At 53.9% G+C, this 25,736-nt stretch overlaps 1 protein-coding gene across 3 annotated transcripts in view; it reads left to right on the forward strand.

Annotated features, from left to right (window-relative positions):
• The window catches only part of TSPAN18 (tetraspanin 18), a 203,685-nt gene that overhangs the window by 148,683 nt on the left and 29,266 nt on the right, over nucleotides 1-25,736 (forward strand). For all 3 annotated transcript variants that reach the window (XM_068989282.1, XM_068989284.1, XM_068989283.1), the window contains one exon: nucleotides 22,890-22,969. The gene's annotated coding sequence lies outside the window, so the exon portion shown is untranslated. The remainder of the gene's footprint in view (nucleotides 1-22,889; nucleotides 22,970-25,736) is intronic.

The raw sequence follows: 25,736 nt of genomic DNA on the forward strand, positions 1-25,736 counted from the left end.
AGACAAATACTGTGCGATCTCACTGATAGGGGGAATCTAGCGTAGCTGAACGCCTGGAACTAGAGATCAGATTGGTAGTGGTGGTTCGGGAAAATGAGGAGGTGTTGGTTAAAGGATGCAAACTTCCTATAAGATTATTGAACTCAACAGATGTAAGGAGCAGCATGGTGACTATAGGTAACCATACTCTATTGTATACTTGGAAGTTTTCAAGAGAGTAAATCTTAAATGTTGTCACCATGTGCTGTGTGTGCTATGCTTAGTCACTCAGGCGTGTCTGGCTCTTTGCGACTCTATGGACTATAGCTTGCCAGGCTCCTCTGTCCATGGGAATTCTCCAGGCAAGAATACTGGAGTGGGTGGTTATCACCATAAAAAAGGTTTAAAAGAGAAAAAAAAGCAGCATCTATTTATATCATGCTTCTATCCCAGGCTCCATCGAAGTGTTTTATAGAGCGGATATAAACTTCATGTCAGCCTTGTGAGATAGATATTCTTAGTATCCCAATTGTGCAGTGAAGAGACGGACCACAGAGAGGTGAAGTGACTGGCCCCAGGTCACACAGCCATCAAGTGCCCAGTAGGTGAATAGAATTGATGCCATTATTTATTTGAATAGTATTTATTAAGCTTCCTGGGTGGCTCAGTGGTAAAGAATCTGCCTGCCAACGCAGGAGACACAGGTTCAATCCCTGGGTTGGGAAGATCCCCTGGAGAAGGAAATGGCAACCCACTCCAGTATTCTTGCCTGGGAAATTGCATGGACAGAGGAGCCTGGCGGGCTAGAGTTCATGGGGTCGCAAAAGAGTCGGGGCATGACTTAGCAACTAAAAAATAATAATGACAGATTCGTTAAGGGTAATCTGACCATGCCGAGAACTCAGTCGCTGAACTCCGGGAATTCACAGGCTGGTGGAGGAGACAGACCCGAGGGCAGGTAGTGGCAGTGCTGTGTGCCGAGTGCTCTACTGGGGCAAACTCAGGAAGGTGTCATGGAGCTCATAACATCACGTCTGTGCTGTGGTACCTAGCAAGGCCCAGGGAGACACCAGGGAGGGCTTCCTGGAAGAAGAAACATTTAAACTGAGGTCAGAAAGAATATATCCTGAATACAGAGCTGGGAATGAGAGTGTGCAGCTGTGGGTTGTTGGAAGATCCATAAGCTGAGCATTTCCATTCTAAGATATTCCAGTGGTTCTTTGGTAGCCCAGGGTCTCTGATATCGCCTAGGCATCCTGGAGCAGTCCAGTGGCATCCCCTCACCCATTGAAACCTGGAGGTTCCATACTGGTTCAGGGAACTATATGGTAGCCCCTCAATTTTTTCTGGCGCTCAGGGGACCTGTGTGGTCAGTGCAGTGTCATAGCCCAGGGATCTGGACACTCCCAAGATCACTGTGGCAGCTTCTGTGGGTTCCAGATGTTTTGAACCCTGGGGATTCTGTGACAACTCCAAGGATTGTGTGTCATCTCTGGCGTCCCCTAGCCTTACTCTTTATGTTTTCAGAAAGAAGAATATGCAGACGCAGAGTAGGCAGACTCTTTGATGGGGGGGAAAGGAAACATGGAAAGATCTATGCCTGGATATGCATTCACAAGACTTGTGCCAAGTCACTTCAGACGTGTCCAACTCTGTGCGACCCTATGGACTGTAGCCCGCCAGGTTCTCTGTCCATGGGATTCTCCAGGCAAGAATACTGAAGTGGGAATCTTCCCAACTCAGGGATAGAACCCGTATCTCTTATGTCTCCTGCATTGGCAAGTGGATTCTTTAACACTACCGCCACCTAGGAAGCCCTTTACAAGAGTTAAACGGGTGGAACATCTAAGGAGATGTGGCTAGAAGCCCTCTGCCTGCAGAAGCCTGGGGGATTCAAGGAGTCTGGATTCCTTAGGGTCTATTGCCTTCCGGAAAGCTGAAAATGAGCCCTCTGGGAGGTCTGCAGGAGCACTGTCCTGATGTGCAGACCTGTGACTTGGAGAGAACCAAGGACGCACCTGTTGCCTGGATACGCAGGTGCTGCTCCTCCAGGCCCTCCGAGCAGGTGCATCGCGCAGGGCTGTGGCTGTCCGGGGGCGGGGGCTGCACACTGCACTCATGGACACCAGCGCTGGCCCCTCCAGGGGCTCCTATGAGCTGAACCTGGCCAGGCTGGCACCGCTGGGTCCATCCCAGCCCCATTCACTGCTCCCGGCCAGCTGGGAGACTTGCCTGGGCCTCAGTTCATGCCTGTGGAGTAGGACTGATACTCCCCGCTATTTCACGGGGGGCTCGAGGAGCCCAGTGGGTAGGGGAGAACCCTGAATAAAAGCACGAGAACACGGTCCTGCTTCCCCACAGGCGCCGTAAGCTCTGGGGAAAACTCCTTCATACCACGGGATTTCCTTGGTTTCCTCATCTGTAGAAAGCAGATGAGACGAACTCAGTGCAGGACGCACAATGGTTCCTCAACCAGTGCCAGTTCCATCCCCTACTCCTCCACCTCCGAGAGGAGATGGGGGCCAGGTGCCCTGGGTGTGGGGAAGAGGGTGGATTTCGAGTGGAAGAGCCCGTCTGGCCCCAGGAGAGTCAACTGCCTTGGTACCTCTGCCTTTTTTTCATCCTGGGCAGAGTCTACTGAGAGCTGCCTTTGCCAGGTCCTGGGCTAAGAGCTGGATACTCATGACCTCATGTAGTCCTCCCTACAACACTGTGGATGGTAGTGTGGTAAGCCCATTATACAGACAAGCAAACAGAGGCACAGAGAAGGCAGCCAAGTTGCCCCAGGTAACCTGATGGAAACAGGGCAAACCTTTGTATCCAAGTCTGTCTTGACTGCAAAGCCTGGACACTAATCACTTCTCTTCCCAGGTATCTTTCTAGAAACAGCCAGGGGAGAAAGGAAAACAGTGAGGTGAGAAGCAGCTGGAGAACTAACTGGACGTTTGGTGCCTGGGTGGGTTGACCTGGCTGGGTTGGACCCAGGCTGGCTCCTTGAACCCCTTGAAGAGTCCCTTCCTTCAGTAGACTGGACCCCTCCCCTCTAGTGGCCTGTTTTTAGAGAAACTGCCGGTGGAGGGTGTCAGAGCTTCTGGTCTGAACAAGAACCAGTTCTATCCACACTTCAGAGGTCTTCCTCTTGGCAGAAGGGAAACAGACATGGTAACTGAAAGAGAAGGGGGTCTGGTGACCCACTGACCCATTTTGCTTTTCCAGCCAATTGAGACTTGGCATCAAACAGAAGGGCAGGATTCACTTCCTCATCCCCACTGTCGCCAGATCTGCGGTGGTTCTGGGATCCATGGGAAAGGGGGACCCCAGGAACCAGCCCCTGTGCTGAAGCCTACGTTCTCCCCCGTAGGGCTCCCCCAGCCCAGTGTGGCCCTGAGAGCCAGACAGCCCAGCCCAGAGCCAGCCTCTCTGATGCCACAGCCAAATACCAGACCACTCGTCGGGCTTTTCCAGGGAACCAGTGTCCCCAAGCAGAGCTGCAAGCCTGCAATTAGGAGAGCAGCAAAGGGCTTAACTTTCTCTGGGCTGCGGGCTTTTGAGTGGGAAAGATAAGCTTGGTCTGGATTAAGCTGGAGGGTAAAATAATATTTACTCTCAAACAGCACTCTGTCTCGGGGCGAGTCTGGGCCCTGGGGCTTCGAGGGATTGGGGTCGCCAGGAGGTCTGCCAGGCCCTGCCAGGTCCCCAGATGTCTCGCCTCCCCACCCACCATCCACTGGGCGGGCTCCACAAGCCAGTTCCCTGCAGCGCTTGCGCTCATTATGGAAAGAAAATGAGAAGAAGCTCTAATGTTCAGTGTGTTTTTATCTGCAGAGCAGTCGGCCTGTGTAATTATCTCCTCCAACCCGTGAAACTACCTTGGGAGTTGGGCTTACTGACCCCCAAATAGATCCAGACTCAAGTCCCAGCTCAGTTACTAACTCTTGGCCCGAGGGGAGTGACTTCATTTCCCGTGAATCTCAGTTTTTCACCCGTACAATGGGAGTGCTAATAGCTTCTTCAGAGTGTGGTCAGGATGAGGCACAGTGTCTATGAAACACCTCACCTAGGCCCCCGATCCCGGCGGCTTAATAAATGGTAGGTCGCTTTCAGAAATAAGATGGTGCTACTGGTAAAGACCCCGCCTGCCTATGCAAGAGATGCAAGAGACGCAGGGTTGATCCCTGGGTCAGGAAGATCCCCTGGAGGAGGAAATGGCAACCCCCTCCAGTATTCTTGCTTGGAGAATCCCGTGGACACGGGAGCCTGACAGGCTACAGTCCACAGGGTCCCAAAGAGTCAGACGTAACATAAGTACCTTAGCACCTAGCACTGGTACAAGAAACCTCAGAGAGGTGAACTCCCAGCTTTTTTTCAGTGGTAAAGCTGAGATGCACACTTAAGGCAATGAAGGCGTGGCCTTGTGTGAGCCTGGCCTCTAGCCACTGAGCTAGGGAGGGGCCCAGGGCAGGAGCCGGGTGGGCAGGGGGGCCCTGGGAGAGGTGGCCTTTCAGACACAGCCTCAGGGTCCAGAGCAGGAGGAGAGGCCCCAGTGCTTCCTGTCCCCCATCCCCTTTGTGGAACAACAACCAGCCCATTCTCTGCTCCTCATCCCGAGCTTCACTGATTTGTGCCCCTGGAGGCAGGGAGAAGAGCACCCTGGCTCATTCCCGAGGAGAACAAAGCCGGAGGTCAAGGCCAGCTCAGACGGGGCAGGCTCTGGCTCCAGGGAAGGACAGGGGACTGAGAATGAAGCAGGGTCTGCACTGACCTCCTCCCCCCACCCCACCCCTGCTATAAGAGGCGCCCTTCTGGGTCCTGGTGTAACCTCAGCGCCCGTGACCTAGCTGTGAGACTGGTGGGGAGACCCCTGCCCTTCTCTGGGCCTCACCTTCTCATCTCCAAAATGAGGGTCTCAGCAATAAACAGAAGGTTAGCAGATGCAAACTAACATGTGAAAGTGAAAGTCGCTCGGCTGCGTCCGACTCTATGCCACCCCATGGACTATACAGTCCATGGAGTTCTCCAGGCCAGAATACTGGAGTGGGTGGCCGTTCTCTCCTCCAGGGGATCTTCCTAGCCAAGGGATGGAATCCAGGTCTCCCACATTGCAGGCGGATTCTATGCCAGCTGAGCGACCAGCAAAGCCAAACTAATGTCTACGGGATGGGCCAACAGCAAGGCCGTACTGTATGACACAGGGAACGACATTCAATGTCCTGTGATAAACCTGAGCGGCTGAACAACAAATACGTATGCATAACTGGATGACTTTGCTGTAGAGCAGAAATTAACACAACATTGTAAATTAACTATACTTCAATAAAATTTAAAGAAAATTTAAAATTTAAAAATTAAAAAAAAAAAAAACTGCCAGTGCTGGAGAAATCAAGGAAGGCTTCATCGCTGAGGAGCCATCAAGCAGGGCATTGAAGGGTGAGAAGAAGTTTTCTAGGCGGACAAGGAAAGAAAAGCTATTCCAGGCCCAGGTTGCAATACTTACAAAGACCCAGCAGCTTCAGAGTGTGGAGGAAATTGCCCCTTTGCAATGATTTGTTTTAATTAGATGAATAATACATGCTCCTAGTAAGAAAAAAAAAAAGTCACTGAATATAAAGGATAAAAGAAAAAGTCACTAAGAGGCAGTTTATGTTCGATACTGTTTCGGCGCTTTTTAATATGGTTAAGTAAGGGGCCTTTAAACTCACTAATAAATGGAGAATCTCAGAGTCTGGGCAGACAAGGAAAGAACAAAGACCTGTCCTCTGGAACTGGAGCCAGAAGCCGAGCCCTGCACGGAGGGACAGCGTTTCCTGGGCGTGGGGGCTGGGAAGATCACAGCCTGGTGGGGGGGGAGGCGGATGCCCAGGCAGACACTCGGGTGAGGGGGACAGCGCTGGCGCCTGCCCCCACGATCCCGCGTGGTGCAGGGCCTGCAGTGGGACCACCGGGGCCGAGGTGGGGAGGCCAGGCGAGGGTCTCATGAGCACAGATGGGGCTCGTGGCGAGGACCGGAATTGCTGTTCCTGGGATGCCCCTGCCTCTGTCAGCTGGCAGAAGTGGCCCTCCCACTGCTAAGCAGCTGAGAGGTCCCCGGCATGGCTCAGCTGTGGTTTCCTAAGCTGTCTGGCTGCAGCCTGTGGAGGGGGCCTAATGACACACTGCTGTGAGCTTGCCAACTCTTCAGTGCCACCTTTAAAATATGGTTCATCTTAATGGACTTGGAGCCCCTAGAGGGGCAGCAGCAGGGGGTGTGTACTCAGGACAGGTGGCCTGAGCTGGCAGTGGTGGGTCAACATCAGCGCTGGCTGGTCTGTTCATTCCTCAACCTCCAGGTCCAAGGCCGAACTTGAAGTCTCTTCCCGAGTACCATCCCATCTTCCCTGGACTCCTGCCTCATTTCTCCCAGCTCCCAACACCAGAGAATTTTCCCCAGAGGCCTCACCCAGGGCGCCTTATCTACTTGGCATGACTGAAACAGATCATGACAGAGATCTTGGTCCTACCCCCACCTCCAGTATCCTATCATATCGGGCAGTCTGGGCACCTGGGATCCCTGGGGGGAGTCGCAGAGCCTTGAGGCTGGAGCAGGGGGACGCAGTGACCACCTGAACCATCGTCACCTTGGCTATGAATCTAGGATGGGGTGTTCCATTTCCTTCATGGCCCCTGTGAAATCTGTTAACAGTAATTATGAAGTTATGGGGAATTCCCAGTCCTCCTAATTAGTGTTAATAGGGGCTGGGCGAGCTAGTCATGGGAAAATAGATGTCTTTGTTTGCGTTGTCGAAACTAGAGGGCTGCGTCCTGCCTTTAGATGTGATTCGGCTACGTTCTCTTCTCTCCCCCGGCCTCTTAGTCCTATACCCGGCGCCGTGAATGTACACAGAGTGTGCACACCCGCTAGCCGTCGTATTCACGGTGCACACATGTACGCGTGCACACAGGTACAGACGCACACAGCTGCAGCAGCCCAAGATACCAAGCTGTGCTGCTGGATTTGGATGCCGGATTAAGACATCATTTTGCAAAGCAGGCCCCAAAGCCACACTCCCGGACCTTCTTGGCAGTACCCTCAGAAGCCCCCACCCCCGCGCCAAACCCCCACCCCAGAGACCCCTCTGAGCCGGGCTCCCCAGATTAGACCGTATTAACAAACCATTACACATTCCAATTAGCATGGCGAGTGAAGCTGGCTGGCTGAGCAGGGTAATAACGCTCTCCTCTCTGTTAACAGGCTGAGGCGTATTTCCCCAGGAGGGAGGATTGCCCCCACCCCCCATCCCCCGTTCTCTGTTGTGAAAAGGAGATCTGTGTGAGACTCCTTGCCATCTGGGTCTGGGGCCATCCTGGAGGAGGTTTTCCCTGGACCAGGCAGGAGAGAGACAACGCGTGAGGAGCTGAAATAACACGTATTGTGCAGAGTGCTCTGTTGAACCTGTGCGAGCATCTTCTACGGAGGTGCTTTTTCAGCTGAGGTGTGGGTACCCACAGCCCCTGGGGAATTCCTCCCCAAGCCAGGGGTTGCACAGAATCTCAGGACTGTGTGTCCTAGTGGAACATCAATGCACTCAAAGATTTGGAAGATAATACCTTATCTTTTTATTAAAACAACTGTGGACATACTTTGCAGTCGAATGAAAAAAAATATATATATATATGACATGAATATGTGAGGTGAAATAGATTTACAGGCAATTTTGCTCTCCTACTTTCTTCTCTGGGCTGGGTTCCCTGATTTCCAGGTGTGTGGGGATAACAGGATTCCTTCCATAGCCACTGAAAGAACTGAGGAGGGGAGAGTTTGCAAGTTTCTAAGCCATAGCACAATGCTCTGTGATGTCGGACAAGCCACTATACCTCTCTAATCCTCCCATCTTTGAGCAGCACTAGGGAACCGGTAATAACGCTCCTCAGGGCCAGCTTCAAAGGTGTGCAGCCTGGGCAGGGGCCCAGAGCCCTGCTTGGCTTCATGCTACGCTGTTGCCATCTTGTAAGTCATAACAACTTTTGAATGAGACACCCTCATTTTCACTGGGCCTCACAAATTACGTAACTGGTCCTGCGTCTTCCGATACTGTTTTAGCAAGAGTCAAATCAGAATCATGTGAAAGAGATTTATTCCTGCTTGCCTCTCTCCCTTTTTTCCTTCCTTCTTCAAACGTCCATGAGCCCTCCTTCTGTGGCAGGTACTGTGTCAGAGGCTGGGATTCAGCCATGAAGCCGACGAACAAGGTTGCTGCCTTCCTGCATTCAAGGGAAAGGGACAGAAGACAAATAACTGCACGAGAACTTTGTTGGAGATGAGCGTCAGCAAGGAGATAGATGGTGACTGGTTGTTCTTGTTCGGTCACTCAGCCACGTCTGACTCTTCGTGACCCCATGGCCTGCAGCACGCCAGGCTTCCCTGACCTTCACCATCTCCCAGAGTTTTCTTATCATGTCCACTGAGTCGGTGATGGTGACGGGGGAGAGGTGCTATTTTAGGTTGCTGGGGAGCGGGGCTGGGAGTGGTCAGGGAAGATCTCCTTGCAGAATTTGAGCAGAGCCCTGAACGAAGTGAAGGAATACAATGTGCAGAGTATCGGCAGGAGAGTCCCCGGCAGAAGGACCAGCAGGTGCAAAGGCCCTGAGGCAGGTGTGTGCTTACCGCGTGGAAGAGAGCGGGGTGACTGCAGCTGACTGGAGTGGGGGGAGGGAGGAGGACGTAGCCTAGGATGAGCTTGGGGAGGGGGGCCTTGTCAGCCCCCGAGACCCTTTGGGAGTGGGGTGTCAGCCTGAGTGTCCCCTCTGAGACTCAGCAGCCAGCCACAGGCGACCTGGGAAGCGAACGGCAGAGGGTGAAACAAGCTGAAGACCAACCTGTAATGCTGAGGCTCTTCGGGACATGCTGTGTGACCGGGGGCAGGTCCACAGAGCCGTCATCTGTACGATGAAAAGGACGGACTCTAGAACCTCGGGGGCCCCCTCAAGGCTTGGCCTTCTCTAAGATGGGAAAGTGATGGAGTCCTCCGTGAGACCCCATCCACCAGGACACCATTCCTCCCCGTGTGAGGGCAGCAGACGGCAGCTCCCACATTTGCCCAGGGGCCCTTCAGGGACGGGCCTGCAGGCTGAAGGCTCTGGCCATCAGCCTTTCTGCAGCAGGCCTGGGGCCCCTGCTATCACAGATGGGAGAAGGGCAGCATCAGGCCTTTGTTACAGGCCCAGACTCTGGAGTCAGCCCTGCTGCTTTCTTGCTGTGCATCCTCGAGCGAGTGGCTTAACCTCTCTGAGCCTCGGTTGTCCCAGTTGAAAACTGGGGCTAATAAGAGCATCTACATGGGACCGTGGACGCCAGTGAGAACCGCGTCTGGCCCATGCAGCTTTGTGGACGAGCAACACGTTCTTGTTATTCTTTCTCTCCTGGTGAACTGGTCCCACCGCTGAGGGCAGGGATGCTCCTCCCCAGACCCTGGTCTCTCAGACCCTTGCCACCCTCTGGACCTCTGCCTGAGGGCCAGTCCCTTCCGGAAGCAGCTGGGCAGATGTAACCTCATGGGGACAAGATAACCTGGGAAGAAAGGATCTCTTTGGGCACCACTGATGAAGTTGAACAAAGGACCCCCAAATCCATATTTTGGAGGGACGCATGACTTAACAGGGTGTGAAGTGATTGAAAAGCGGCAGAGAGAAAGCCGCAGGTCGGGGCTTTAGAACTCACACAGTTCAGCCCTAACCTCTCTCTTCTCTGCTCTCTAATCCTTCAGGGTCTTCATCCTAGTCTCCTCCTCCTTGAACTAAGGGTAGTCGCAAGGCATCAGAAAGCTTCAGTGGGATGTTTGTGAACATCTGTTCTCCACCCAGCGCCAGGCAATGCGTGTGGGCCTTCCCTGAGGCCCCACTCTGTGCCAGGCCCCGTTCTAAGCACCTCCGTATTTCCTTCATCCCAATTCACCGGGAGGCACTGGTTGCCCCAGGGTGGAGCTCGGAGGTGGTTTATCCCCTCCCTGTTGCTTGACCTGGTTTATGGATCCAGGTTTTCCTTGCTTCCTACTGGAACACTGACCTTGGAAAGTTCAATATGAGGCCTCTACAGAAGAACCCGCCTGCCAACACGGGAGACGTAAGAGACTCAAGTCTGATCCCTGGGTCGGGAAGATCCCCTGGAGGAGGGCATGGCAGCCCGCTCCAGTATTCTCGCCTGGAGAATTCCATGGACAGAGGAGCCTAGTGGGCTACGGTCCATGAGCCACAGAAGAGTCAGACACGACTGAAGCGACTGGGCACTCACGCACAGAAGATCCACTTCCCCACAGGGTTTCTCCTCCAGTAACATTTACTGTTCAGAATTACACCCAGGAAGGGGCAATTGGTGGAGTAATGGCCTGAGACAAAATGCAGAGCCTTCTCGCCAACATGCCCCTTAGCTCCCGGCAGAGCCCTGCCGCTGATGTCTGCCTGGAGGTGACCCACATCTGCACAAGTGGTCAGGGCCCTCGGGGCTCTGGAGTCAGCTTCGAGGGGCTCAGAGGTGCCTGTTCAAGGTCACACGAGCACCTAGGGGTAGGCTCAGAGGGTAGCCCAGGACGGCCTCGTCCTAAAGCCTGTTCTGTACCCCCGCCCCCTCCTCACCCCCACAGGGTCTCTGGGAAACCCCAGCTTGCCCCCTGAACTCGCTGAGTCTTCCTCTTTCTTAATTAGCGGGCAGCTGGGGGGAAATGAAACACCTGCCACGTTCTTCCTTTTCCCAGCAAGGAGGGTCCCCAGGCTTCCCGTTCCCAGCAGGGCCCCGGCAGTCCTCAGGCTGCCTTGGGCAAGCAGGCTTGCGCACAACGGCTCACACATGCAGAGCCTCTAAATTAAATGTGGCTGCCACCCGCTGGGGGTCACAGTCCCAGGGCAGGGCTAGGGGATTTCTGTCCAGGCCCCCCAGGAGGTGAGCTTTAAGAGGAAAGGGTTCTAGCCACCATCAGCAGGCAGCCTTCCACCCCTGCAGGAAGGGGTCACAGTGTCTGTGTGTGTGTGTGAGCATGCGTGTGCTCTCGTGCATTCAGAGAGGGGAGAGAGCGCAGACAGAGCAGAGAAATGAGACTCGAGTTGGTACACAGAACCTAAGACAGGGTGAGAGGGGACTGGTCCAGCCACAGAGCTAGCTGGTGGCCGTAAAATCCCAAACGGGATTTGATATCAGAACTCTAGACTTTTGATCCTTACATCCGCTGGAGCTGTGGATTTGCCCGAGCCGCGCCTGTCTCCATCTAGGCCCTGCCCCATCCTGCCCGCATCTTCCTAAAGGGCTCCTAGGCGCAGCTGGGATGATTTTTTACGGGGAGGAAAGAATCTCTCTGCCTCCTGCCTCCTCCTCTTCTCAGGCCCCAGCCCCGCTCTTCCCTGGATTCATTTCCTTTCAGGATCTTCTCAAGCCAGCCAGGACTCTGCCATGAGCCCTCTACTTCTCCGTTGCTTTCCCTCCATAACTTCATCTCCAAGTACCTGTAGTCATTCCTCTAATGGGGAGGGGTTGTGGCCCTCCCTAAATCAGGCCAGATGACTAGAAGCATTGCAGTTGCCCTGGAAAGACCGGGTGTCTCCAGTATTTACTACCGAGTGAATGTAAGTGGGGCCGTGTGCCCGGTGGGTGTGAGGCTTGGGTGGGGCTTGGCTCCGTCTCCGGTGACAAGTCCTGGTCCCTGGGGAGTTGGAGGAGACTTCCATGGGATGAAGGATGCTCAGAGGAGGAGCAGGCAGCCTCACCAGCCTGCTTTCAGCACAGGAAGATCACTGTCTCGGGAGGGAGTGTGCCTTTTGCCTCTGGCTGGAGGAGCTTGTTGGGATCACCCAGCTTTGAGAGGCCCCCACCCCTATGCTGCACGCGGGCATCACTCAGGCAAGAGGGAGGCGAGCCAGGCACGGTGTGGTCCCTGGTCCCCTCACTGACAGGCTGCGGTCCAAGGAAGCTCAGAGGCTGAGAGGGGAAGACAAAGCGAAAATGGTAGGACGCTGACAGCGCCTGGCATAGTTTGAGGAGCCATGAAATCAACAGCCTACATCTGGGTTGCAGCCCAGCTTCAACAGGGACTGTGTCATCTCAGACAAGCTCCTTAACTTCTCTGGGCCACACTCGCCATAAAATACTATAATCATCTCTGCTCTGCTTGCCTCGCTGGACGGCTGTGAGGGTTAAATAAGAACATACTACAGGAGGCCTTTGGGAGCTGTAAAGCAGGGTATTGATGGTAAAAGTTGCATTGTGATTAATGTAAAAGTGAAAAGTGAAAGTGTTAGTCGCTCAGTCGTGTCCAACTCTGCAACCCCATGGACTGTAGCCCGCCAGGCACCTCTGTCCATGGAATTCTCCAAGCAAGAATACTGGAGTGGGTTGCCATTTCCTCCTCCAGAGGATCTTCCCCAGGGATCAAACCTGGGTCTCTTGCATTCGCAGGCAGATTCTTTACCATCTAAAGCAGGAATTTGGTTAGATGTCAGGAGAACTTCCCTACTTAAGGAGGAGACATCAGAATGAGGTTATGGGATTTGTCCTCCTTCCTGAAGAGCTTTAAAAATAAGATCAGATCAGTTTGGCTGTTTAAAATAGGCTTGAGGTTGGCAGAGGCACTGGCCAAATGATTTCGGATGTCTTTCTCCTTTCCTGACACTCTAGTTAATTCACTCAGGAGGAAAGTGATCAGAGTCCATCTGCGTGTGTGTGTGTGTGTGTGTGTGTGTGTGTGTGTGTGCCGGTGTTTACACGAACGTGTGCACCCACATTTGCCTATGGGTCTGTGTCTCGTAATGTTGACCTAGCGTGCGTCTGTGTGTCTCCGAGGCTATGTCTACACTGTTGTCTACGTGCCCATGTTTTATGTGTAGAGTAAGTGACTGAAGCCAAAAAACCCCAAGGTGACTCATCTTCATTACTGAGTGGTTGGGAGAATTCCCTCTTGCCATCCTATCCATCTTGGGAGGACATGGACAAAGCACCAGCGTGAAAAGGCATTTTGAATTTGATTTTTATTTATTTGTTGTTGTTTCTGTTATACAGCATTCTAAATTTGGGCTAAGAACTAGATGAAGGGCACCGGCTCAGGAGTGTCCTGCTGAGGCCGGAATAGAGGCTTCCCCACGTCCCTATGATCTTGGGGTCTGACCTCCCCTCTCCAGCCCTCAGTTTCCACATCTGTACAATGAGGGTGATAACACCTCCCTCACAGGGCTGTCATGACGAGTTGAGCGCATTAGAGCCTGTAAAGCCCTTAGTACAGCGCCCGGCCTGTAGAAAGGGCTTTATACACCGCCCCCTCTGTTACAGGCATTAACTTTCAGCAGGATTTCCAGCCTGGCTCCCGATAGATGTAGCAGAAAGCGCACTGGCCGTGGAGTCACCTGGCCTTGGGTTCCAGTGTGCCTCTTGGCAGCTGTGTGGCCTTGGGGGAGTCACTTCACCTCTCTGATCCCTGTTCCTACTTGTAAGTTGGGACCAATAACATGCCTGTCTCATAGGATTATAGTGACCTCAAAGGGGAGAGTGTAAGACCAGCACAGCGTCCGCTGCACTGCAGTACTTAAGAAAAAAAAATCCACGTGTGACAGAGAGCGTCCCCTTGGAGTCCCTCCGCTTCCATTACCCGCTCCCCTCCACGTGCTTGCAGCAGAATTCTGTGTCTGGGCTTCTGTCTTATCCCATCAGACACTTCAGTTCAGTTCAGTCGCTCAGTCATGTCTGACTCTCTGTGACCCCATGGACTGCAGCACACCAGGCCTCCCTGTCCATCACCAACTCCCGGAGTTTACTCAAACTCATGTCCATCGAATCAGTGATGCCATCCAGCCATCTCATCCTCTGTCGTCCCCTTCTCCTCCCGCCTTCAGTCTTTCCCAGCATCAGGGGCTTTTCAAAGCCCCCTGTGGTAGGGGTGCTGTTCTGGCAGGAGCTTCCAGGGTGCCCCCACCTCCTTACCCCAGCTCAGACCTGTGCCCTTTCCCACCCAGTTCCCAGGACCCCTTAATACCCAAGAAGCCATTAAATATTTAAATCTGGGCTATGTGGCAGCCAGGTTGCCCCAGCAACAGTTCTGCATATTTTGGGATGGATTACCAAGTCTTTCAAAGGGTCTCCTGCTGCTCTGGCCCGAAGGGGGATGAAATGTGGGAAGAGAGAACTGTCGGAGGGAGGGTGGGAGGGCTGGGGGCTTCGGAGCCCCACTGAGACTTACAGAGACCGTCATCGTGGGAATCAGCCAGAGGACTGGAGGGTCAGAGACAGGGCAGGATTCTCCCCGGTTTTCCAGAGTCTGGACTTGAATCCAGGCCTCATGCCTGCCAGCTTGTTCTCTTTACTTGTCTCCACCTTGTGGGCGTGTTGTCTGGATTGGGGTCTGCACACCAGTTCTGCCCTCTCCAGCTAGACCGCCGTGGGAAGCTTACCTTCTCTGGGTCTCCATGTACCCCTGGGGATAATTCACTCACTTCAGATGATGTTGGAACATTGTTCAGCACGGCTCCTGGCCCACGTGAAGCAGGAGCAGTTATTATATTGATGATATTGCATGCTGGGGCTTCCCTGTGGCTCAGCAGTAAAGATCTGCCTGCCAGTGCAGGAGAAGCAGGTTCAATCCCTGGGTCGGGAAGATCCTCTGGAGGACGAAATGGCAACCCACTCCAGTATTCTTACCTAGGAAATCTTATGGACAGAGGAGCCTGGCAAGGTACGGTCCATGGAGTCGCAAAGAATCGGATACAACTTAGCGACTGAACACCAGCCACCCCTGTTTGCGCTAAGGGGACTCCAAGGAAGTGGGAGACACAGCCCCGGCCACCAAAGGGTTATATCTGATGGGAAGGTCTGTCAGCAATGGCAAATTCTGAGGTCGTGTCCAATGTTCCCTGTCCCCTCCAATCCCAGTGTGAGTCTACCTGGGAGCTGCCTGGCGTGTGTTTTGAGCCGGGCCCCCAGCATACGGCAGGGAGCACCCAGACTGGGAGCTTGCGCTGTGCCGTCCAGCCGTGACTCTGCTGTGTGTCCTTGGGCAAGTCCCTCGCCCTCCGGATGCCAGTCTCCTCGGCTGTGGGATGAGGGTGACTGAGTCACTTTCCGGGGCAGCCCCCCTTTCCAGCTGGCGTGGAGGCACCAGCCACCCATAGAGATGGCGCGTTCCCCACCCCCCCATCCTGTGATGCCCCTTTAGGAAGTGAGCCCGAGAGGGTGAGGCCGGCCCTGCAAGCTCCTTGCGACCTCCACGAGGGCTCTGCTCTCTAGCCCTCAAAGCGCCTCCTTCCTTGTATTTTCTCCCCTCTGAAACCCCACTGCTGCCTCCCACCCCAGCCCCAGGTCCCTCCAAAGGCAGGAGGATTTCCAGAGAACTAACATCTCCGCTCCAGACGCTCCAGACACGTGCTGGCTCGTCCCGGTCAGAGGCCAGTGGTGTGGAATCATTGTCCGCTTCTCCGTGAAGGGGAGGGGCCGAGTGGGAGGCCCAGAGGAGGCCAGGAGCCACGTGCTGGAAGCTGGGCTATGTCAGGGAACCTGGGCTGCGGCTGCCCACGGTGATGGAGGAGGAATGCTGGGCATGGAACTGGCAGATGGCCATTGGCTGGTTGCACCGATACCCTTCTAGATTTGGGGAGCATGATTTTCAGCTGGCCGGGGGCCCCAGCCTCCTGGATAGACCTGGGGGGAGGAGGGAATCTCACCTTGAGGTCTTTGAACCTGACAGTGTAGACGCCCCCAGGGATGGATCCAAAGGAAAGGCCTACGGGTAGACCCCTCCTGGATCCCGCAGAATCCAAATCTCAGGGCTGGAGCCTGGAAATTTGAGGGCTTATTAACAAATTCCCCAGGGGCTTCGCAGACAGGCTGGCTCCCTGGCCACCCCTTCCACCCCAGCTGGCGGGGTCTGCTCCCAGGGGGAAGGTGGCCACATTCAGCTACGGTCACTTTAGGATTCTGATCCTTGCATCCCACCCCCCGCCTCTCCCCTGCCCCTGCGGTCCCATCTGTTCCTGCTGTAAACTCGCTGCCCCTCTGCTGGGGGCAGGGGCTGAGGGGAGAGGGCAGCCTCTGTCTGGGGGGAGGAGGGGCGCGAGGGGGATGGAGATCAGAAGTAACAAACTGGGTTAATGAGCTACAGACGGGGAGGGCGTCACCGTCGGGGATGACCTACGTCTAAGGCAGGAGTTCCCGTCCCAGGGTCCACGGATCACATGCAACTCGAGAAACTGGCGAGTTTGGGGGAAAAAATTATCTCTTTACTTTCACTAACATTAACTGACATCGAGCATATCCTCTCACTACTGTTGTTGCTGTTCAGACACTCAGTTGTGTCCAGCTCTTCCCGACCCCATGCACTGCAGCACACCAGGCTTCCCTGTCCTTCACCATCTCCCGGAGTTTGCCCAAACTCAGGTCCATTGAGTCAGTGACGCCATCTGACCATCTCATCCTCTGTGAGCTCAGGCAACAAGCTGTAGTATTATTAGCTGTACTCGTAATATTGCCATCAGTAGGTGGAACCAGATATTTTCACATCGCCTCCAAACTGTTGCAGATCTTTTGAAATTACGATAGCTGTCAAATCTATCACTAGTTCTTGAATTTAATGAGTTAATAAAGAAATATTTGCCTATAACAAACATTTTGAAAATTTTTTGATAACATTATTTAATATAATTGGTTTAATCCTGTGTATCTTATTTTATGTAGGGGTGGGGGGAAAAGAGCTTAACTTTTGGATCAGGCCAGGGGAATCCCTAAAAGGCAGGCTGCTCACTGTCTCTGAGCCCGGTTCAATCACAGGTCATTGGGGGAGGAGACCCACTTCCTAGGGCTCTTGTGAGGATCTGTATGCTGTTAGTTCAAGGCCAGATACACAGTAAGAGTTAACTAGATGCAGGCTCTGGGTAGCATGAAGTTTAACACAAGCTTCCAGGATGTGCCCTGGTGAATAAGGAGACTCAACTAGGGGAAGCAGAGGTGTTACCAGAAGCCACACTTGAGCCAGGCTGGGCAGGGAGAACCCACGTGGGGAAGATGGTTGCCAGAGTCTGGGGACACAGTGACACTTCCCAGCACCTCGTCCCACAGGGTTGTGGGTTACTCCAAAGACCTGCAGTGCTCACTAAAGGGAGTATGAATGAAAGTCTACATGAATGAAATGCTTTCTGATGTAAATTACCACAGGAATAATGTTTGTCTGGGAGGGAGTTCTTTGCCCATCCAGGCGGGCCCTGGGGTAGATGCTGTCTGAATTCCATGGAAGCAGCCAGGCTGACTACCAGCCTTTGGTGGAGGGTGCAGAGCCTTCCCAGAGGCCTTTACACATGGGTCATCCCAAGTGCAAAGGCAGGAAGATGGAGCCATGGCCCCGTCGCAGGAACTGTCAGAGATGAGCGCCGTCTGTGGTTCTGAGTCCAGTTCAGGTCCGTGGGGCAGGGGATAAGGATTGTAGCAAGGGCCACTCTGGGGACCGACTGCCCAAAGTCCCTGGGCCACGCCTCTGAAGGATGACCAGGGCAGAAGGATGGGGATCCTGCTTTGTTGCCCCAGAAATTTCCCCAACTTCAGGCCAGGGGTTTCTCTGGGCCTCAGCTTCCTCTTCTATAAAGCAGGAGTGCCAATCTCTGGGGTGATTGAGAAACTGTGTGTAAAATGCTCTCTGGAGTCAAAATAAATTGAGATGTTAGTCTCAGGAGGCTGCCCTGAGTGATGGGAAGGGTGTGTGTGCGTGCTAAGTCTCTTCAGCGGTGTCCGACTCTTTGCAACCCCGTGGACTGCAGCCCGCCAGGCTCCTCTGTCCATGGGATTCTCCAGGCAGGAATACTGGAGTGGGTAACCATTCCCTTCTCCAGGGGATCTTCCCGACCCAGAGATCAAACCCGCGTCTCTTACATTTCTTGCATCAGCAGGCGGCTTCTTTACCACTAGTGCCACCCGGGAAGCCCCAGGTGGGCAGAGCAGGGGGCTTAAAATCAGGAGTTCCTAATTCTGGCCCTGCTGTGTGACTTTGGACCAGACTCTGCCCCTCTCTGGGCCTCAACATGCCCCCGTTGTGAAGAGAGAATTGGAGTCAGGTCTCACTAAGGCTTCCTTCTCTGAAGATCCTCCGAAGGCAGCGGAGAGGGCTCATGGCAGGAGCACACAGTGCCCAGAGCTGGTTCAGCTCCCAGATCAGAGACTGTGCTCTCCAAGACGCTGCAGCCACTCTGCCTCCGCGACATTCAAGATTCAGTGAGAGCAGGGCCAGCGAAGGCTGTCGCTTGGGATCTGCTACATCCACCACAGGCTCTGCCCCCAGGAGCCCGATTAGATGTTTCCCCCATCAGCTGTGCCCATGTCCCCATGTCTGTGCCATTCACCAGGTACGCCAGGATTTGGGGCCAATTGCTTGTTTATGAGACCGTCTGTCTTGAGATGAACCTGATGAGAAGCATCATCCTTATTCCAGCAAGTCTCAGCCCCAAGTCCTTACTTTTTTTTTTCCTTTTTTGGCCAGACCGCTCAGCATATGGGCTCTCATTCCCAAACCAGGGATCGAACCCGTGGCCCGAAGGGCAGAGTCTTAACCATTGGACTGCCAGGGAAATACTGCCTTGCTTTTTTTTTTTTTCTCTAAGCTTCAGTCCCATGTCCTGAGGAAGGAGCACAGGGGTCTTAGAGTCAGGCCGACTTGAGTCAGCTCTGGCTCTAAGGGTTTTCAAGCCCCTTGGGGCCTTAGTTTTCTCTTCTGTAAAAGGGAACAATGGCAATTCATCTAATTTGCAGATCTCTTTGGAGGATCAGTAAGGTCATTCATTATAGGTAAATGCCCAGGACACAATGCCCTGCAGCATCACTGAGGCTCAAAAGTGTTGGTCCCTGCCAACAAAAATGTGTGTGCTTCCCACACACAGGCCCCACAGGCTTCCAGGCTGCCCCTGCCACACCCCCTGTCACCCCCTAAGGCAGTCAGCGCTAGTTTCCCTTTCTGCCCGGCATGCTCGTGGTCCATGTGGCTGTTAACAGTTCTGAGTAGCAGGTTATTAATTCTCAGGAGACTCAAGTCCTTGAGGGAGGGAAGCTGCTGGCCTCCGTGCCTTGGACGCAGCCCAGTGCTGGCATAAACACACAGGAAGGAAGCAACGCTAAAGTGCTTTCACCGACACCATCTCTGAATCCACGCGCTGACCCTGGAAGTTAGATGTGAGAATGCCCGTCTCAGAGGTGAAGCCATCCATGGAGGCTCGGGTGATGAGGAGGCTGGCCCAGGCCTCCCAGTTTGCTGGAGGCAAGGGTGCTGGTTGAGACCCAGGTGAGGCTGGCCCCCTGGGACTCCCAGAGGCTCCGTCCGGCACCACAGGGCCCTCACCTGGCAGGAGCGAATACAAGACGCTTCTTAGCTCCCACCAGCCGAAAGCAGACCTACCTTTGCTTCCTCCGATGGGCATTTTGCCCTGTCTGTCCACATGCTTTCTTTTCTCTCTCTCCAGAAAGCACGCCCGGTGGGAGCTAGAGGCGGTGAAAGTAAAAGGAGTGATTTATGAACTGAGCTGTTCTTCTTCATCACAGAACCGCTGCTGGGCCTGCTCCGTGCAGATGGAACTGAGTGGCCGTCTGGGGGCGGTGGGAGAGGGGAGATGAACAAAGCTGTCTGACCCAGGCCGGCGCCTACAGAGAAGATCGCTGCAGCGCTGCATGACCTCGCCCTGCGTCTGCCCCTCCCTGGGCCTTGGGGCTCCCATCTGTCACGGGATGGCAGGACGGGGTCATCACCCAGAGGCCTGCAGCTGGCACGGGGGAGGATGCTAGCTGGTCCCTGGGGCGCACTCACCAGGTTGCCTGACTCTGGGCTGACAGCACTGGGTTAGAAGCTTTGGAGACCGAGGCATCGCACTCCTTTCTGGCAAGCCATGTCCATGGACCTTACCGGAAGCTCTGGTTTGGAGTCTAGCAGACTTAGGCTTGATTCATGGCCAAGTCTTACTAAACATGTGATTAAAATCCAGGCCAGTTAATTATATTCTCTGAGCCTCAGTTTCCTCATCTGTAAAATGGGTTGACAATGATACCCACCTCCTATGTGAAGACTGAATAAAAGAATGTGGGAGAAATGCTTAGCAGAATCTGATACATGGTAAATGCTCAATACTACCAGTTATTATAAGGTTCAGTTATCACAAAATTGGAGCAACAAATCTGACTTTGGGGCCACTAAGAGGAAAGATATATATATATATATATCCCTCCTGACCAAGCCAGATGTCCACGGTCTGCCCCACACCCACCTCCATGGATAACTGGTGAACATGGTCTGGGCATCCACCTATTTTCAATATCTGAGGATGCTGATAATAATGCCTCCTCCTGGGAGCAGTGCTTTGCAGTTTTCCAAGTGTTTTCACATCATATCGCTTCATTTCATGTGCCTCACTGCACAAATTCTTACAACCACCTCCGGCTTCAACGTTGAGAATCGCAGTTTTCAGAGGAGAACCCAGCATCTCAGGGAGGGCAGTGACTTTCCGAAGGCCTCCAGGGAGCTGGCCGAGTCAGGGGCCGTCCCAGGCTGTGCAAGGCAGCAGTGATGGCTGAGCGGGCCGGGCCTCTCCCAGGCCATCCTTTCCCCTTAGTGCAGATATCTGCTGTGTCAGAAAACAGCTGGGGAGGGGGCATCCTGGCAAAGAGGAGGGCAGGCAATGTCAGAGATTCATGCGGAGTCCAGCACCTCCTCCCTGCCCCTGGGGTGGGGGGTGCCTTCTGCATCACCCAGGCCTTCATCCCAGCCTCAGTGTCCAGAGGAAGGTGGGCCACATCACATCCAGGACAGCCACCAGCCTGAGATGCTGGGCAGAAGATGGTGATATTGGTGCACAAGCTGGGATGGGCCAGGGGAAGGACAGGGATAAGAGAAAACCATGACCCCCTCCTGCTTCCCTGAGCCCTGAGGTCAGGCATGGGGTACAGCCCCTGAGCTAGACTTTAGAGCTCCCCTTCCTAAGGCTACAGAAACCTGAGTTTTAAGGGGAACTGAAGTTGGCTTCATCTTGCCCAGTAAGCCACCCTTGGACAGGGTTCCAGCCCAAATGTCCTTGGCCCCTGCCTAGACCTGTAGGTTTCTCACTGCAGATGTCCACCTGGGTAGCAGGGTCCTATCTGGTAGTGACAATGTCCTCCCTTCCCCACACCCCCCAGGGCCAGTTTCAGGAGATCCCTCACTGCTCAGATGGAGCTGGGCTTCTGGCCTCTTCCTCACTCCTGCCCCCAATACAGCTTTTCTAACATCTTGCCTGGAGTTTCTAGGAGAAAGAGCTTAGAAATCTCAGGAGGATGCTCAGCTTTGCCACTTAAATTTCTAAGGCTCAACTTCCTTCTATAAAATGGGGCAATAGTCCACCTCCCAAGGCTGTCATGAGGACTCACCGTAATCACGTGGGTGGGTGCACAGCCCTGTCCACGAAGGCTAGCTTTGATTCTGACTCCTGGGTGTGGATCCCCGGTCCGTAACTTACTAGCTGTGTGATGCCGGACAAGTCTCTTTCTTCTCCAGGTCTCAGTTTCCATTGTAAAGTGAGGGTGATGGTATGATATCTACTTCCTAGGCTTGTTCTTGGCATCTAATGAGCTCATGCATGTAAGTGTGTAGCCCAAAGCCATACAGCAGATACCGAGGAAGGCGGCTGAAGAACTTCCTATGTGTTTATGTTTAGGGCAGAGTACCAGCTCCCAGGGCCTCTGAGAGCTCGCAGGAGGGAGGCCCCTTTTCCTGCCTTCCTTCCCATCTGCCCATCCCCACCTCTACACTCCCTCCCAACCTACTCCTCTGCACCATCCCCTTCCCAACTGAAAGCTCCCCAACTGCCCCCAGTGGAGTTCCCCCGGGGGAGAGTTTGTCCCCCTTCCTGTGGTCCCAGCCCTATTGTCATCCCTTCCCTTGCCCCTTCCAATCTCCTACCCCGACCACCACCCAACTGTGAGTTCATGCTTACCTGCATCTCTATTCCCTAACACAGCACCCAGCGCAGAGTAGACGGGTGGGTGGAAGGAGGGAGGGATGAATGGAAGGAGAGAGTAAGGGATGTGTTGTGTTGCCCAAAAAGTTCATCCAGGTTTTTCCATAACATCTTATGGTCAACCTAGTATATGGGTAGATGGACAGGGACATCTACAGCCCAACCCCCGCCACCACTGATGAGACTGGAAAGGAATCTGAACAGTACCCGAGGCCCAGAAATCCCCGCTTCCTGCCCATGGGGATGCCTGTGAAGCCCAAGCGCCCCAGGCCTCAAGGTTTCCTGGCAGTGTCCTCCAGCCCAGTGTTTGAGCAGGAGCAGCTGTGGAATTCCCCACACGTGTGATCAGCCAGGCTTCTCCGTATGGATGGGCCCCTGCGACTGCTGAAACCACACCCTCATTTCCACTGCTGGGAGCTGGCAAGCAAAAGGAGCCTTCTGGCAAATTCTTAGGCAAAGCTAAGGAACCCTTTCCAGCATCAAATTTCTCTACCCCCTGGGAGTCAGGGTTTCTGGGGAGGGTGTTTGATTTCCAGGGCCCCGCTGGCTCTCTCTCGTCTGCAGAGCATCACTGCAGACGCCCAGGGAGCAGCCAGGTGGCATCCCAGGGCATGGGCCCCCCAGCCCTCCTCCCGGTTCACCCGCCGCATGCAGCAGGGTGTCAGCAGGGATGAAGCCTATGCCAGCAACCGCGAGTCTCTTGGAGATGAGGTTCCCCTCGCAGCCCCAACGAGGGCACCCGGCAGCTGCCATGTGGGCAGAAGGTGGGCGCGGCGTGTGGGCCACCCAGCTGGAGTGCCCCAGGTGCCGAGAGCTTTTCATCAGCGCTAATGGGCCCAGATCAGCAAGGCACTTGCCCTGAACGTGTGTGTCCGAAGGGCGGGCAGCTGTTCATGTGCGCTTCCTGAAAGTGGCTGCACCTTGTTTCTAGCGTAATTGAGTATTTTCTCTTACAGGACAAGCTGGGCCAATAAGGGAGACTGACCAGGAGACGCTGTCCTGCTGACGTCGGAAGAACTGTCCAGGTGACAAGTCGGTAATTGCTCCCCGTGCCCCCTCCCTGCACCAGTCGTATCCCTGACCCCACCCCGTCTCCCCATGAGCGCTCAGTCTGTCCTTTCCTGGATCCCTTCCTGCCGTCTCTCGTTCCCCGTACCTCACCTTGTCTTCCTCCATCTTCCCCTCTCTTTCTGACTTTGCTGATCTCTCTGATTTACTGAGTCTCTATTGTTCTCGGTGTCTGCTTTCTCTTTTCCCACTCTCCATTCATTCCTTCATCCAGACAGAGAAATTGAGGACCTACACAGTGCCAGACACTGCTCTGGACACTGGGAACATGGCACTGAACAAAATAAGCCCATGTCTTTCTCAGCACACATTCTAACAGGGGAAGGTGTGTGCTGCCAAAAGAAAGAAGTGAAACATGGAGAACAGCCACAGCCACTGGCCTAGGCTTTAAGAAACGGGTCTCCAGGCCCAGACCCCTCGCTAATTGGTTTTGTAACTTGGCTACACCTCCTTTCCCTTTTGCAGTCTGTTTTCCCATTTCCCCGGTGACGTAAGTTATGCAAGGGCTGGACTCTAAATCAGTTATTACACAGACAGAAGTGTCGCATTATAGTTCCCCTTAAAGCCCATAAACACCTCTGGCTTTGTTATACATGAAACAGCCAGTTGCATCCAGGGTCACATTGAATCATAAAACACCCATCCGTGAGCCGGGAAGCCTCAGCGTCCAGGAGCAGGGGGCGCCGTGACAGGGACAAGAGACTTGAGACCATGAGACTCATGGCAGCAAGTGCAGAGCCCCCTCTCAGGCTCACCCTGGGGCAGGCACCTCGTGGAAGGGCAGCCAGGTCCACAGCGCCTCAGCTGCCTTCCCAGCACCTGTGAGATTTGAGCTCATGAATGGTGCAGTGGTAAAGAATCCGCCTGCCAATGCAGGAGACCAATGCAGGAGGCTGGAGTAGGAAGCGGCAACCCACTCCAGGCTTCTTGCCTGGGGAATCCCACGGACAGAGGAGCCTGGTGGGCTACAGTCCCTGGGGTGGCAAAGGGTCAGACACGACTGCGCGACTAAGCACACAGTGAGGGAGGCGTGAGAGAGGCAGGCTGGATCCCTGGGTCAGGAAGATCCCCTGGAGAAGGAAGTAGCAACCCACTCCAGTGTTCTTGCCTAGAGAATCCCATGGACGGAGGAGCCTGGTGGGCTACAGTCCATGGGGTCGCGAAGAGTTGGATACCACCGAACTGACCACGCACGCACAAGGTGAAGTTTGCCTGTGATACTGACTCTTGCATTTCATCTTTCTGGGCCCCAAGATTTAAAGGACTTTTTTGGCCAAACAGCACTGCCTTTACCAAGTATGTTTCTTCTTACTGTGGCCTCATATGTACCTAGTACATAGGACTTCTGACCAACCTGAGAAATAAGGTTCCCAACCTGGGTGGTTGAATTGCTCCAAAACCAAAGACACTTGCCCCATGAGTTAGCCGGTGCTGAGGGGATGATTTCTAAGACGTTACCTAAAATCCTGAAAATGGCTCCAGGATATTGCTAGCCTAGAGGAACCCACTGTGAGAACCACAAGAGACACAGGTTCGATCCCTGGGTCAGGAAGATTGCCTGGCGTATAAAATGACAAGGGAAATCTCATGGACAGAGGAGCCTGGCAGGCCAAAGTCCATGGGGTCACAAAAGAGTTGGACATGACTGAGTCCTTGGGCAGAGGGGGTGTGAAGACAGGCCTGAATTTGGGAGAAAAATGGATGAATGTGGCAAGGGGATTAGCATTCACTGAAAACGAGGATTAAGACCTGTGCTTCCAGGGACTTTCCTGGTCGTCCAGTAACTGGGACTTCACGTTCCCAATGCAGGGGGCCCGGGTTCAATCCCAGGTCAGGGAACTGGATCTCACACACCACAACTGAGAGTCTGCATGCCAAGGCTAAAAGATGCCACACACTGCAACTAGAACCTGGCACAGCCAGATAAATAAAAATTAACTTTAAATTAAAAAAAAGAGAGTTGAGGCTGTAGATTAAGACAGACCTGGTTCAAATCCTGGTTCAGGCATTTCCATGCTGCGTGATCTTAGACAAGCCTCCTCCGAGGCTTAATTCCCTCACCTGAAACAAGGGCAATGACATTACGTACCTCCAGGAGCTTTAGGGAGACTGAATGAGGCTCTGCATGTTCCTTGACACACAGTAAGGCTCCAGGGGAGCCGGATGTTGCTCACTGCGCTGTTACAATCTACCTTGCACCAAGCTCTGTGCTCTGTATTTTCCATGCATTATGAGGAAGGCATTATTTTTATGCTAATTGTAAAGACGAGGAAATGTAGACGCTCGCAGAATAAGAACTCATTCGAGGCCACCAGCTGGGCCGGGCCGAGCTGGGGCGTGGTCCTCCATCAGGCTCCCAAGCCCTCTGTCCACTCGGTTCCCAGCCCTGGAGCTGGGCCCGGGCCCCCCTGCCTCCATCCGCCCTCCAGCTCACATCATCTCTCCCTCTGCCTTCCTCACCTTGGTCAGAGGCTCGTCCCACGAGACACGTCTTCTTTTATTGCATTCGTCTGGGAGCCCAGCACTCCACAAGCTGCCCATTAGATGTAATCCCTAATGAACGTGATACATAATAAATACAGGTAGCCCGTTTATGAGCTGCTATGTTTATTATGCCCCTTAACTGCCAAACAGTCAGAGCCAGCTGAAGCCAGATCCGACCCTGAGGACTAGGCTTTGCCTGGGTGGGCAGAGGACGGGGCCCCAGAGCCCTGCCTCCTGCAGACTCTCTCAGC

This window comes from Capricornis sumatraensis, chromosome 16 (assembly GCF_032405125.1).
Source record: "Capricornis sumatraensis isolate serow.1 chromosome 16, serow.2, whole genome shotgun sequence".
Taxonomy (NCBI): domain Eukaryota; kingdom Metazoa; phylum Chordata; class Mammalia; order Artiodactyla; family Bovidae; genus Capricornis; species Capricornis sumatraensis.